Source organism: Pongo pygmaeus, chromosome 12, assembly GCF_028885625.2.
Source record: "Pongo pygmaeus isolate AG05252 chromosome 12, NHGRI_mPonPyg2-v2.0_pri, whole genome shotgun sequence".
NCBI classification, from domain to species: domain Eukaryota; kingdom Metazoa; phylum Chordata; class Mammalia; order Primates; family Hominidae; genus Pongo; species Pongo pygmaeus.
In genome coordinates this window covers 124,792,195-124,806,503 of record NC_072385.2, presented here as the reverse complement: position 1 = coordinate 124,806,503, position 14,309 = coordinate 124,792,195, and the positions used below count along the sequence as shown (strand labels likewise).

General features: G+C 46.4%; 1 protein-coding gene across 9 annotated transcripts in view; it reads left to right on the top strand.

Annotated features, from left to right (window-relative positions):
* Window positions 1–14,309, top strand: part of ASAP2 (ArfGAP with SH3 domain, ankyrin repeat and PH domain 2) — a 198,753-nt gene that overhangs the window by 33,916 nt on the left and 150,528 nt on the right. The gene's annotated exons all lie outside the window — the stretch shown is intronic.

Below are 14,309 nucleotides of genomic sequence, written 5' to 3'. Positions count from 1 at the left end.
CATGTTTCCCAGGCTGGTCTCAAACTCCTGGACTCGAGCGATTCACCTGCCTTGGCCTCCCAAAGTGGGGAGGTTTCAGGTGTGAGCCACCGTGCCCGGCCCCTCCCACAAGTTAATGATTTTTCCATCATAACTAAGCACTTGCCACGCACCACAGCTGTAGCTTTTGCAGTTTGAGGTGCAAAGGCAAAGCTAGCATGAATTTATTTTTTTCTTCTTTACCATTTCATGAATAGAAGACCCACTTTTCCTTTAGATCTTAGCAACCTCAGCATAGGAATTTTTCCTTAAGTCAAGGAGTTTCATCTTTTTACTTAAAGGAAGTGCTGTATGACTTCTCCTTGGCATATCTGCATTGCCAGCATCTAGGGTTCTTATGCTGTGGGACCATTATTATGTAAAAAATAAGGGTTACTTGAACACAGGCTCTGCAGTACTGGGACAATCATCTCATAACCTAGGCAGCTACTAGGTGACTCATGGGCAGGTAGCATGGACCTTGTGGTTCTGCTGGACAAAGGGAGGAGTCACGTCCTGCATGGGAGGCAGGACGGTGTGAGATTTCATCTCTTGACACAGAACAGCGAGCAATTTAAAACTTATGAATTGCTTATTTCTGGACTTTTCCGTGGAATATTTTTGGACTGTGGTTAGTGGAAACTGTGGAAAATGAAACTGTGGATAAGAGGGGACTACTGTATCTAGATGAGTCCAAAAACACATTCTAAGATGAAATATTATTAGCTCACATATTTATCTTTTAGGATACAATCTTTCTTAATTTAGCATGTGTGCTGGAAGATATTTTGTCAGTATTAAGTAATGCTGCAGAATTTTGGTTGAACTGTTGTGCATGTAGAACATTAATTCTTTGTTTTCCTGAGAGGTTTTCTGGGAAGTCATTGTCCTGTTACCACTTTGCATGCTAAACTGGTGCCATTATCAGTTCCTTATCCATATCAGGCTTGGGGATGTACATACATACATGAGAATCAAACTGGTTGGGTGTGGTGGCTCATGCCTATAATCCCAGCACACTGGGAGGCCAAAGAAGCAGGAGGATCACTTGAGCCCAGGAGTTCGAGACCAGCCTGGGAAACATGGTGAAACCCCATCTTTTACCCAGGCATGGTGGCGCTGTGATCACACCACTGCACTCCAGCCTGGAGTCTCAAACCAGGCTCAAACAACAACAAAAAACTAATTGCTTTAAGTAAATGTTCATGCCTCACCAAAGATATGTACTGTAATTTTCCTATTGTGGATATGTATATTTTCAACTCCTCTAACATTAGTGAGTATATGCCAGACACTGTGCTAACTCAAGGAAAGGGAGGAGAAGGAAAGGGATGGCATTTTGATCTGGACCTGAAAAGTTGAATCTAATAAGTGAGAAGAGAACTCAGGACCTGGCAGGTGGAGGATTTCATGGTTGTACATGTTAGGGTCCCAGTACGTTTAGGGGAGCATGTTAGACAGATTAAGAACTTTGTTACCAGGCGGACACATGTGAATTTCACACCTGGTTTTACTACTTGGTAACTGTACTTCTGGGCAAGTTGGTTAGCTTCTTCGAGCACTAGTTTCCTCATATGAAGCAAGGAGGAGAAGGCATAACATGTACCTCACAGGCGTTCATTGTGTTTGCTATCTTGGAAGAGAGGGGGAAGGTCTGTGCTCTGTGCTGGAATGAAACTTTTTTTTTATTTGGCCAGACAGTGGTGGTAGGCCTTCTTTGGACCGTGATCTTAGGGTCGCGTGCTTTGGCGGTTTACAGATAGAGATCTGACCTGGTCCATGGGAAGTGCGGATTCAGTTCCTTGCTGAGACCGTCAGGAGCTCTTCCATCACCTGGCCCTGTGCCAGCACATTGGTGGTGCTTGGTAAATGTTTGTTGAATAAGTGCACTAAGGTTTCACTGTAACCTCTGGTGATCTGCTGCTAGAAGCCTTTTCTTCTAGTAGGGTCACACCTAGAGGAATTGGATGCTACAAACTGTGATAGACCCAGTACCGTACTCTAGCCGCTGTGTCTAGTTTGACAGGGATGGGCACTTGCGGTGCCCTCAGCCTGGCTTGGAGTTGACATCTTGTGTTGGGCAGTGTGTGGGTTCTGTTCCCTGAGTCTTCATCCTGAAGCTGCTGGGGCTGATAGCTGGTCGCTGGATCACCTTTCAAAGGAATGCAGTCCAGAGGCCTTTGGTTCCTCAGGATGGATTCAAGGAGAGAATCTTCAGCTGATCATCATTTTATCCCATTTTTTCTGTTTCCTTTACTGCTCCAACTTTTCTTTCTTTCTTTTCTCACCTCCTTTATGGAGGAAAATTGCCCTCTCTGGGGAAGCATGATGCTGGGGAAGTAGGTTTTGATTGTCTGATGATTGTCAGGTGAGACTATTACATGTGTTCAGACCATTGGGTGTAAGACATTGGTGCACATTAGCTCCTGCTTTGATATAACTGAGGCCCAGTAACAGCAAACAAATTTTTGCTCAAAAAAAGAGGCATAAGCAGCGTTGTGTGCTTTTTTTATTTTGGCCTACCCTGCATGATGGCTTTAAGTATTATCGGGAGAAGAAGCATATGGATTAACAAAGATGTGTACTTCACTTTCCAAGAACGGGAATGTTTTGCCCTAGTGAGCCTTGAAGATTTTTTTTTTTTTTTTTTTGAGACAGAGTCTTGCTCTGTCGCCCAGTCTGGAGGGCAGTGGCGCGATCTCGGCTCCTCACTGCAAGCTCCACCTCCCGGGTTCACGCCATTCTCCTGCCTCAGCCTCCCGAGTAGCTGGGACTACAAGTGCCTGCCACCACGCCCGGCTAATTTTTTGTATTTTTAGTAGAGACGGGGTTTCACCGTGTTAGCCAGGATGGTCTTGATGTCCTGACCTCGTGATCCACCCAGCTCGGCCTCCCAAAGTGCTGGGATTACAGGCATGAGCCACCGCGCCCGGCCTGAAGTTTTTTTTATAATGTGCATTTTTGTCCATAGATTACAATCACTGTTGTTTAGGAACTCAGATGGAAAGTGTGACTGAGTCAGTGAAGTAACTGTTAAAATACAACTTTGCTTACAATATCTGATTTCTGTATGTCAAGCAGATGAATTGTGTTAAAATACTTCCTAGGTCTAGTTTGGTGGAAACCAAAGATATAACTGTATTTGCAGGGAAATTGGAGAATGAGATAGCGTTTCCACTTAGAGAAGCTTGTTTTGTTCTTACCTAGATTAAGTTGAGGCAGAATGCATGTATAACCAGGGCATTCTGGTACGTAGTCACTCATTCATCTGCTATTTATTCAGTAGCACTTTGCTTGTTTACTATGCTAGTTGCTGAGGATTCTAAATATGGGCCTTCTAGGACTCGCAGTTTAGTTGTGAGGGCCAGATATAAGTAATTAGGAAATAGTGTAGTAAAAATAGCCGGCAATTTTTGTTCCCTCCCCAGAATAAGTGTGCTGTGTGTGTGTTAGTTTTTATGAAATATGTATATGAAGTTTTCTTTTGGGAATTAGTGGGAACATGATATGTATATAAACTCATCATTAAAATAATTTGAATATCAGCTGGGCACGTTGGCTCATAACTATAATCCCAGCACTTTGGGACGCCGAGGTGGGTGGCCTGTAATCCTAGCACTTTGGGAGACCAGGCTGGGCAACATGGTGAAACCCCTTCTCTACCAAAAAAAAAAACACAAAAATTTAGTGGCGCGCACACCTGTGGTCTGAGCTACTGGGGAGGCTGAGGTGAAATAATCACTTGAACCCAGGAGGTGGAGGTTGCAGTGAGCAGAGATCGTGCCACTGCACTTCAGCCTGTGTGACAGAGTGAGACCCTGTCTCAAAACAACAACAACAAAAAGAATTTGAATATGTTCAGACTTTCAAATATAGAGTACCTTAGCAAGGTACACCGAGATTAGGAACAAGTTAAAATGCTTGTCTTTGGAAGATTAAGTGGATGTTAATCTAAGCAAAGTGGATTCTGTAAAACCCTGAAAGAAGTTTTTGAGTTTCCCGGCGTGAACAGAACAGAGAACTCTTGATGAGAACACACGCGTAGCTCCTAGCACAGGGTGGGCGACACAGTTAACCTCCATGGGAAGAGCTTGACACAAACTTAAATACGAAACTTAGTTGAGAAGCGTTTCTCATTAAGCTCCTGTCCCTCAGTGGCCTGGCACTTACTGGGTTGAAGGACAGAATCACTAACCTGGGCTCTTACTACCATTGCAGCCCAGTGCCAGTGACACTTAGGGACTGTTCCCTGAGCACCTTCCCAGGTACCCAGAAGTGTTTATAGGAAGAACAGGAGATGGATTTAATGTGGATTTATTTACAGCATATGAGAATACGTGATGTGAAGGCAAACCCTTTTCACTAGATCCTTTCTGAGGTGTCATAAAATCAAGGTTTTATGGTTTTTGTGGTTTGAGTCTAAGAAAACTTCGTTACTTAGCCTTTCTGCAGAGAAGAATTGCTTATTTGACAGGGTGACACGATGGTGTGTGAGCTCAGTTGCTTTTAGCCGGCATTACTTGAAGTCCTCCCATCATGTAAAAGGTAAAAGCCTGAATCACGCAGGCCTAGGTTTGGATGTGAACTTTTACCACTTATTGATAGTGTGGCCTTGGGCAAGTCACTTTGATACCCACTTTGTAGGACTGTGGTAATAATAGTATTGTTATTAATAGAGATTCCAGGAACTCGTAGCTTGATTTTGGATGCAGAGAGCTGGGCTCCTCCCACGCAGGAGCTTCTGGTTCGAGAACCACCAGTAGCGATGGCTTTGTTGAGGAGGGTGTTGGTGTGACTATCGAGTTGTCAATGCCAGTGTGTTGCTGCCGTGGCTGTTGCATTTGAATGGGCTCTGGAGACACCTGGGGTGGGTGGGGGCTGCCTGACACGGAGCCAGCCTGCCTGGCCACTTCATCGGCTCTGTGCTTACTTGGGGGCATTCACTGTGCTAGATGTGGAGGGTTCTATAAAAACAAACCCTAAAAGACTAGTCATACATTTATTGTTGGTCATTTCTCAAAGTGATGACAGTTACCTTCTGTAACCTACACTTAGTTTCCGAGTCTTTTTGGTGTGTGTTGTTCGAGTATCACTTTACATCTTCCTGACTTATGAATCTAAAAGAGCACGACTTTTTGTTTCTTCAGTCAGAAAATACCTACTGGGTGCTGGTGGTGCGTTTGTGAACAGAGCACACAGAAATGTGGGCCATGGGCGCTTGCAGGATTCTGCTTGCTTTCCTTCCTCCCATCTCTGCAGTCTGACGCTGTGTGCCATGCATTAGCCGGTTCATCATCTGCCTCCACTAGAGTGTCATGGATGCTCCTTGGGGACAGAGCCTTTGTTTTCTTCGCCACCAGATCCCCAGTGCCCAGAGCAGTGCCTGGGACAGAACTTGTTCTCAATAAATAGTTTGTTATTGTTGTTGTGGGGCTTGGATGCAAGAAGAGTGAGCCCCACATTTGATTATATAGTAAGTAAAACCTTAAGAACAAGCATACAGTGGGGATGGCTCTCTAAGTTTAGAAGGTTCTGTGAAAAGGACAGGGTGGTGTGACCTCATTGGGGGAGGAGCTGTGTTGGCTGGCAGGAGGCCTGGTTTGGGGGTGTTGGCCTTATCCCTGATCAGCTGCTTGACTTCAGGCAACTCTTTACATTTGAGTGAAAAAATGGATGGGATTCTCTGTATGGTTTCTCCAAACCCGTACTCCTTAGACATTTAAAACAGGTGGACGGAACCAACTTTTCATTTCACCTGACTTCTCAGTAACGACTTATTACACTGAGCAGGTAAACTAGTGTGAAAATTTTATTTTATTTTTAAATTTTTTACAGACAGGGTCTTGCTGTTACCTAGGCTGGAGTGCAGATCATGGCCCACTGCAGCCTCGACCTCCTGGACTCAGTGATCCTCCTGCCTTGGTCTCCCAAGTAGCTGGAGCTACAGGTGTGTGCCACCATGCCTGGCTAATTTTTTAAAACAATTTTTTGTAGAGACGGAGTATCACCGTATTGCCCAGCCTGGTCTTGAACTCCTGGGCTCAAGCAATGAGCCTTAGCCTACCATGCCAGGATTACAGGCATGAGCCACCACGCCCAGCCCAACCTGTGTGAAAATTGTAATCATTCACCTGTACATAAAGTTGCATCCTGCATTCAGAATAAAGAGAACCGTGAGAGGTCTTCAATTTAGTTATCTTTACTACAACTTTCTTTCCTTTTTTCCTTAATGCTCTTGATCTTTCTTGTCACATCTAAATGGTTTAATCCATTGTGGCTCGATGTGGGAGAGGCTCATTCCTGGGATACTACTGGCTTCTACACAAGCCTGTGTACTGCTGCATGTGGAGAAATTGTCCAGGTTTTTTGTTTTGTTTGAGACAGAGTCTTGCTCTATCATCAGGCTGGAGTGCAGTGGCATGATCTTGGCTCACGGCAGCCTTAACCTCCTGGACTCAAGCTATCCTCCTACTTCAGCCTCCCATGTAGCTGGGGCCACGGTATATACTACCAAACCCAGCTGATTTTTTAATGTTTTTGTAGAGATGGGGTCTGTGTTGCCCAGGATGGCCTTGAACTCCTGGGCTCATGCAGTCTGCCTGCCTCAGCCTCCAAAGTGCTGGGATTACAGGTGTGAGCCACTGTGGCCAGCCTGTCCAGTAATATTTTTAATTGAGGAGAAAGGTCTTCTTCCTGACAGCAGTCTATCTGCTCATGAGTTTTGACGGCACAAGCTGCATGGATCTGGTATTGGGGTGGCAGCAGCTGGAAATCCTAATGAGGATGAACTCTTCGCTCCTCAATTAAGGAGACTGACTTGCCCTTCACCAGAGGCTGCTGTCTTGGAACCACTCCCAGTCCGCAGATGCCCAGGGAGTCCCAGACGGTCCCCGGTCCTCATTTGCACAAGGCGAATCAGTTTAGCAATTTGCCTGCCTAATAGGATATTGCCCTCATGGACCTTATTACCTCATGCGCTGCTTTTGGTCCATCGTCTAGCTTTTTGATTTGAGTGCTTCTGTGGATTTGCTGGCTGCGTCTGTTATTATAGAAGGGTTTTTAAGGCAGCCATGTGGATGGGCAATGGGTTCCGGGGTTCAGATCCTACCTCTGCTGCTCACTAGCTCAGATGTCTTTGGTCCTCAGGTTCCTCATTCTGAAATTTGGGAATGATACTCCGTCATTAATTAAGTGAAACAGCGTTTAGAAAGCGCCTAGGCTGGTGCCAGACGCGGAGTAGGTGTTCAGTGAATGCAGAAGCTATTTCTGTTATTTTTTGCACTTGCTTACAGTTCCTATCCTTAGATAGTCTCTGTCTTTAAACTTCATGTGCCTTGGGTTTAAAATCTGCTGCTAAACTCAGCCGATCCAGGAAACTGCCACTTTTTGGCCCTATTTCCCGCTCTCCTCCTCTGCCCCCCACACTGATAACCTCTTTATGATGTATCCTCCCAGCTCTCAGGCATAATTATGCCCCACTTATCCAGAGGTCAGACTTTTAGCAACCTCTGCCATCTGGAACATGTCCAGGAACTGGAAGTCAACAGAAAAGGCCTCGGAGCTCAGCTCTCCTCGAGTCTGGGACAGACGCTAGGTGGAGAAGGGGTGGCTGATGGAAGGGGGGCGGCTGACAGCAGCAAGGGATGGCAGGTGGCCCAGAAGACGAACTCAGCAGAGCAGGGCCGTCAGCGTGGTGGCCAGCAGTTCTGCATCCCACGCTAACCACGGAGGCCACGCAGGCCCATGTTCCTAGTGGGAATCTTTGGTGCTCCCAACAATCCTGAGTATTAAAGCCAAATTATATTCAGCATTTGTTAATAAAAAAGGGAAATACAAAATCTGTTTTATAACCAAGATGGTTTTTAGAAAACCCTTTGGTATCTTGGTGTCATTTTTTTTTTCTCGGTAATTAGTGTATGTGTAGCTCTTCACTTTTCAAGCATGGGGAAAATGCCAGCGTAGAGAGGATAGAACACGGGCTTTGGAGTCGCAGTCCAGGGTGTGCCTCTTGTTTATTCTGCCACCTCCTTGCTAGTTGACCCCAGTGAGAGTCAGCGTTTTGGGTCTCAGTTTTTTCCTCTGTAAAACCTCAGAGATGTGTTCAGAATAAGCATACCTAGAACTAGGCAAGACGCTGACGGTGAGGTCTTAGATACCCAGGCCCTGGCTGGGCGTGGGAATTCACTGCTTCCACTGTTTACTCTGCTTGTAACTTCCACTCCTATCTACCAGCCACTTGGTAAATTTCCTTACACCATTTGACATGTAGGTTGTATATTTCAATTAGATTGCAGTTCTTTATGGCCAGGGACCCTGTCCCTGAACCTAGTTTTTTAGTATCTCTGAATTCTTCCTGATGTCGACTCTGATGTGAGCTCAGTGTTAAGTGGCAACAAGGCTGGCACTGTGTCCACCTGTCATGGAAGCTCTCCATGTCCCCAAATCCAGAAGGAGGTAATTTGTGTAAAATAATGCTGTCCTTTAACTTGTGTAAATTCCCCCCAACCCGAATACATAGGATGCTAGAATTTTAGGTCTAGAGGAGATTTTATTTTAGCATTCTCATGGACAAATTGCATATTTTGTGGCTGGGCTGGGCATGTGGGGGCTGAGAGGCTGTCTTGTGGCTGAGGCCACACAGCCAGTCTGTGGTGGAGCCAGGCTGGCCCTCTTGGGGCCTCCTTAGCTCCAGTTTGTTTCCTCTGTCTGACAGCAATGGCCTCATGTCTTGCTCTTCCTGCTGCGAGCTTTAGCCTCAAACTCCACCTTGAATGTGGAGTGAACTTGGAGTGAACTTGGTCTGTTGCTCAGCCTGCCGGTGGCCTGTCTGTCTGCCCCATTCTGCCCTCATGTCTCTAGAGAGTACGGCAATGCCTTCCCCATATATGTTCATTTCTCTGATGATTGTAGTGTCTCATGGGTTTCATTCTGATAAACTTGAGCCACTCACTTGGGCTTGTTCTTTGCTCTGATGGAGAGTAATTTGAGGGACTGTCATGACGCCATGCCTGCTCCAGACAACCCCTAGGAGCTTGCAAAGATTGCCCTGTAGGAAGAATTGCTGACGTCCTGTGAATAATTCCTGGGAAGGAAATGCCAGGCTGACCCATCACAAAGACTGCATAGCCATGACTTAACAGGGTGGAGCACCCACATTGTCGTGTGGACAGAAAGTTCACAGCCTGAGTGAGGCTGGGCGCTGGGCTGAGATTGCTGGCACGGGCCTCCTGGAGCTGCAGGTAGGCGTGCCTGGGCTGGCGGGGGAGCTGCATGCACTGCCACCCCCAGAGGAGGGCAGGGCCGCGTGGGGACACTGCAGAGGATGACCGAGGGGCATGATCAGAGAGAGGCTACCCTGAAAACACTCTGCTAGGCTTGTAGATTTTTGTTTTGGGCTGGTCCTGCTCAGGATCTGTGAGAAGTATGTAGGAACGTTGGACTACCCTCTCCTGCCCGTCAAAAGGCTACATGCCATGTGGAAGGAGGGCAGGGTTTGGGGTCAAATCTGGGTGTACAACTCTTCCCTCCTTTCCATTCTTACTTGGAATATTTACTTACTCACTTGAGTTTCAGTTTTATCATCTGTAATATGAGGAAAATAACATCTACCTCAATTGCTTTGTAGGGTTTCATGAAGCTAAAATAATACCCATGATCTCCTTGGGGTCAGAAACTGTCAGGATCATTTTTAGCATTTAACACGCTGCCTGACACAAAGTGGTCATGTAACGTTTGTTGGATAAAACTCCACAAACTGTAAGGAATGTTACACACATGGTAATTATTACTAATAATTCAGCAGATGGTATTTGACCACAGACTTCCTGCCTAGGCACCAGGGAAAGGGGAAAGAACACGACATGTGAATACACAGTTGTCCCTAGGGCTCCTGGAGTTCTCGCGGTGCCCCAGGTGCCATGCATGACTTTAAAGATGGGAGTGGGGATGCAGGATGCCAGACACGTGACCCTTGGGTGGGAATTGGGGCCCCAGATCTTTAATCACTTAAGCCTTGGGAGGTGTAAAGTGTTTTCCCGTTCCACAGAGGGTACAAAAGGATACAGGGCACATTGCACGGCTCCCAGGGCAAACGCAGCATGGTGCTCTTTCATTTAAGCCGAGGCCACAAATAACTGTCGGACAAGGTTGGAAGCAGAAAGCAGTGAGCACCCAGAGAGGAAAAGGAGTAGGCTGTGGAGCTCAGGAGCTCTGAATCAGAGCCAGGGTGGAGCGGAGGTGTCTCAGCCCCTGAGATGTTGCAGTCTTCCTATTAATCTGCCTTGTGGAATTAAGCTATACCTGCGGGGTCCTAGGGATGTGATTCAGCACAGACACCATGGGCCATCTGTGAGCAAAGTGCTGAGCCCACCATGGTGGAAATACAGAAATAGACAAGACTTGGGGCTTGCTCCCAGGGAACTTAAAACAGTGAACTATGAAACGAGGCGGGATGAAAGTCAATTTCTTACAGAGATAAGATGGGAACCCGGAGTGGGCAGGCTCACCAAGGAGGTGGCATTTGGGTGGATCTTGAAGGATCTGTAGAGTTTGAATTGGAGACAGATTAGAGGTGAGAAAACACACTGAGGTGTGGAAACCCACAGGTTCTTCAGGGAATAAGTGGACGGGAGTGGAGCGTGGAGGGCTGGTAAACAGATCGCAAAGGAGATTTTGAAAGGAGGAACGCGGCCGGAGCATTGTCACATCAGGAGTTTATTCCACAAGTATAGGTGGGCCCTGTGGCTTTCCTTCTAGTCACTCATTTTACAGAGAAGGGGACTGAGGTTGTGAGGGTGGGGCTGGCATTTGACTTCGTCCCACTCCCTCCCATCTTCTGGGCTCCATCTGCTTGGTACTCACATGTAACAGCCTTAGGGGACCTCCCCTCCCTGTGGGGGCCCAGACCTGGGGAATCTGGTTGAGTCTGGCTGCTCAGTGGGTCTGGGCGCAAATCATGTGGAGAAATTGAGAAGCTCGAAGCAGAACAGCTAATCCTTGACGTCCATCGGGTGGGTTTTGTATGCTTAATAAGTAAAGATAACATGTGCATTTTACACTTTACTAAAACGCATTACCTCATCTGACTTTCCTTTTCCCTCCATCCCAGCTGGAGAGTTGGGGACTCACTGACCCTTGGGAGAAGGGGAAGGGAGCAGCTGGGGGGCGCACCTTGTTGAATTCATGGGGTCTTTCCTGGGGACCTTCGGTTTTGTGATGAGGAAGTGGAGTGGCTGGAGGACATCAGCGTGGCAAATGGAATGCCTTCAGGAATGACGCAAGGGGAAGGTGGCTGTGGCTGAGGGTGAGGAACAGCTGCCAGGAAGGAAGACTGAATGTGAGTTTCCTGGCAGTGATGGACGGAGCAGAGATGGGCCTGAGGCCACTGACAGGGAGCTTTAGGAATGAGAAGCCTGTGCCCACATTGCTTTTTTTTTTCTTTCCTTAATTTTTTTTTAAAAAATATCATCTGTAGCTCATTGAATTTAGTTCATCAGTTATTTGAAATAAATCAGATGTACTTGGGAAGTACTGGCCAGTAGATGTTAGAGTGTTAGCCTGTACAAAACCTTCCCTCTGGGAAATGCTGGTAGCCTGTACAAAACCTTCCCTCTGGGAAATGCTGGAAGGAGAGCCTTCATGTCACAAAAGCCGTTAACGCACACTGTGAGGCGCCTTGGAGAGAGGTCACTCAGGCCAGGGAGGGCAGGCGTGCCTGACACCAGCTGCTAGGACTGCGTTGGAGTGAGGCCACTCAGCCTTGAAGGTCAAAGAGCAGATGACAGCTGAGAGTAATTGATGAACCAGGGACTATAGGAAGAGTCATTTTAAATAATGCCTTTGGGGCTGTGCGCAGTGGCTCTTGTCTGTAATCCCAGCACTTTGAGAGGTCGAGATGGGTGGATCACTTGAGGCCAGGAGTTCAAGACCAGGCTGGTCAACATAGCAAAACCCCGTCTTTACTAAAAATACAGAAAATTAGCTGGGCATGGTGGCACACGCGCAGCTACTCAGGAGGCTAAGGCACGAGAATTGCTTAAACCCAGGAGGTGGAGGTTGCAGTGAGCCGAGATCACACCACTGCATTCCAGCCTGGGCGACAAAGTGAGACCCTGTCCCCCCAACCCCCCCGCCTCCCCCCCAAAAAAAGCCTTTGGAAGACAGTTAAAGAATTTAGGAACACGGCCGGGCGCGGTGGCTCACGCCTGTAATCCCAGCACTTAGGGAGGCCGAGGCGGGCAGATCACAAGGTCAGGAGATCGAGACCATCCTGGCTAACATGGTGAAACCCTGTCTCTACTAAAAATACAAAAAAAATTAGCCGGGCGTGGTGGTGGGCGCCTGTAGTCCCAGCTACTCGGGAGGCTGAGGCAGGAGAATGGCGTGAACCCGGGAGGCGGAGCTTGCAGTGAGCCGAGATCGCGCCACTGCACTCCAGCCTGGGCGACAAAGCAAGACTCCGTCTCAAAAAGAAAAAAAAAAAAAAGAATTTAGGAACACAAGCAGATAGCACGTGGGCCCGATCACTGGTCCTACACCAAGCATCTTGACTTTTTAGTTGTTCACTGCAGCCCTCAAAAGCTGCCTATGCATCCCTGAGCCCCAGCCAATCCTGAGGCAACAAAGAAAAGTCATTTTTTGTTGTTTTGTAAAAAGTTTTTAAAGTCAGCTGAATTGAGGTCTACTCTGCATACAATAAAATTCACCAGTTTTTGGTGTTTTTTTTTTTTATTTTTGAAACAGTTTCACTCTTGTCACTCAGGCTGGAGTGCAATGGCGTGATCTTGCCTCACTGCAACCTCTGCTTCTTGGGTTCAAGCGATTCTCGTGCGTCAGCCTCCCAAGTAGCTGGGATTACAGGTGCCCACCACCACACCTGGCTAATTTTTGTATTTTTAGTAGAAACAGAGATTCACCATGTTGGCCAGGCTGGTCTCCAACTCCTGACCTCAGGTGATCCGCCCACCTTGGCTTCCCAAAGTGCTGGGATTACAGGTATGAACCACTGCGCCCGGCCAAAATTCACCAGTTTTAAGTGTGCAGTTAGTGGGTTTTGTGAAATCGTGGGAAGCACCCTACAGTTGTAACGTAGCCAGAGTGCCATCACACAGAACTCCCCTCTTCAGTTGGTTCCCCCATTCCTGCCTCCTGGCATCTTTGCGCTGCTTTCTGTCCCTGCAGTTTTGCCTTTCTTAGAATTCCGTATAAATGGAATGATAGAGTACGTAACCTTTTGTGTATGATTGCTTTTGCTTGACCTAGTGCCCTGGAGATTACAATGTTGCATGTATCTTTAGACCACTCCTTTGCATAGCTGAATAATGTTCTGTTATATGGATACAGAGTAAGTTCCCCCTTACCTGCATTTTACTCTCCAAGGTTTCAGTTACCTGAAGTCAACCCAGGTCGGAAAATAGTACATACAACGAGATATTTTGAGAAAGAGACCACATTCACATAACTTTTATTACAGTATATTGTTGGCTGGGCATGGTGGCTCATGTCTGTAATCCCAGCACTTTGGGAGGCTGAGGTGGGTGGATCACAAGGTCGGGAGTTCGAGACCAGCCTGGCCAATACAGTGAAACCCCATCTCTACTAAAAATACAAAAATTAGCTGGGCGTGGTGGTGCATTCCTGTAGTCCCAGTTACTCAGGAGGCTGAGGCAGGAGAATTGCTTGAAACCAGGAGGCAGAGGCTGCAGTGAGCAGAGATTGCACCACTTCACTCCAGCCTGGGGAACAGAGGGAGACTCTGTCTCGAAAAAAAAGAAAAAAATATATATATATGTATATGTGTATGTATATGTATATGTGTATATGTGTATACATATGTATATATGTATATATGTATATATGTATATGTGTATACATATGTATACGTGTATATATGTATACATATGTATATATGTATACGTGTATATATGTATACATATGTGTACGTGTATATATGTATACATATGTATACGTGTATATATGTATATACGTATACATATGTATACGTGTGTATATGTATATATGTAAACATATGTATATGTGTGTATATGTATATATGTAAACATGTATATATGTACACGTGTACATATATGTGTACATGTATACATATATGTATATATAGTATATTTTTATAATTGTTCTATTTTATTAGTCGTTGTTAATCCTAATTAATGTGCCTAATTTATAAACTATAAACTTTTTTTTTTTTTGGAGGCAGAGTCTTGCTCTGTTGCCCAGGCTGGAGTGCGGTGGCATCATCCCAGCTCACTGCAACCTCTGCCTCCTGGGTTCAAGCA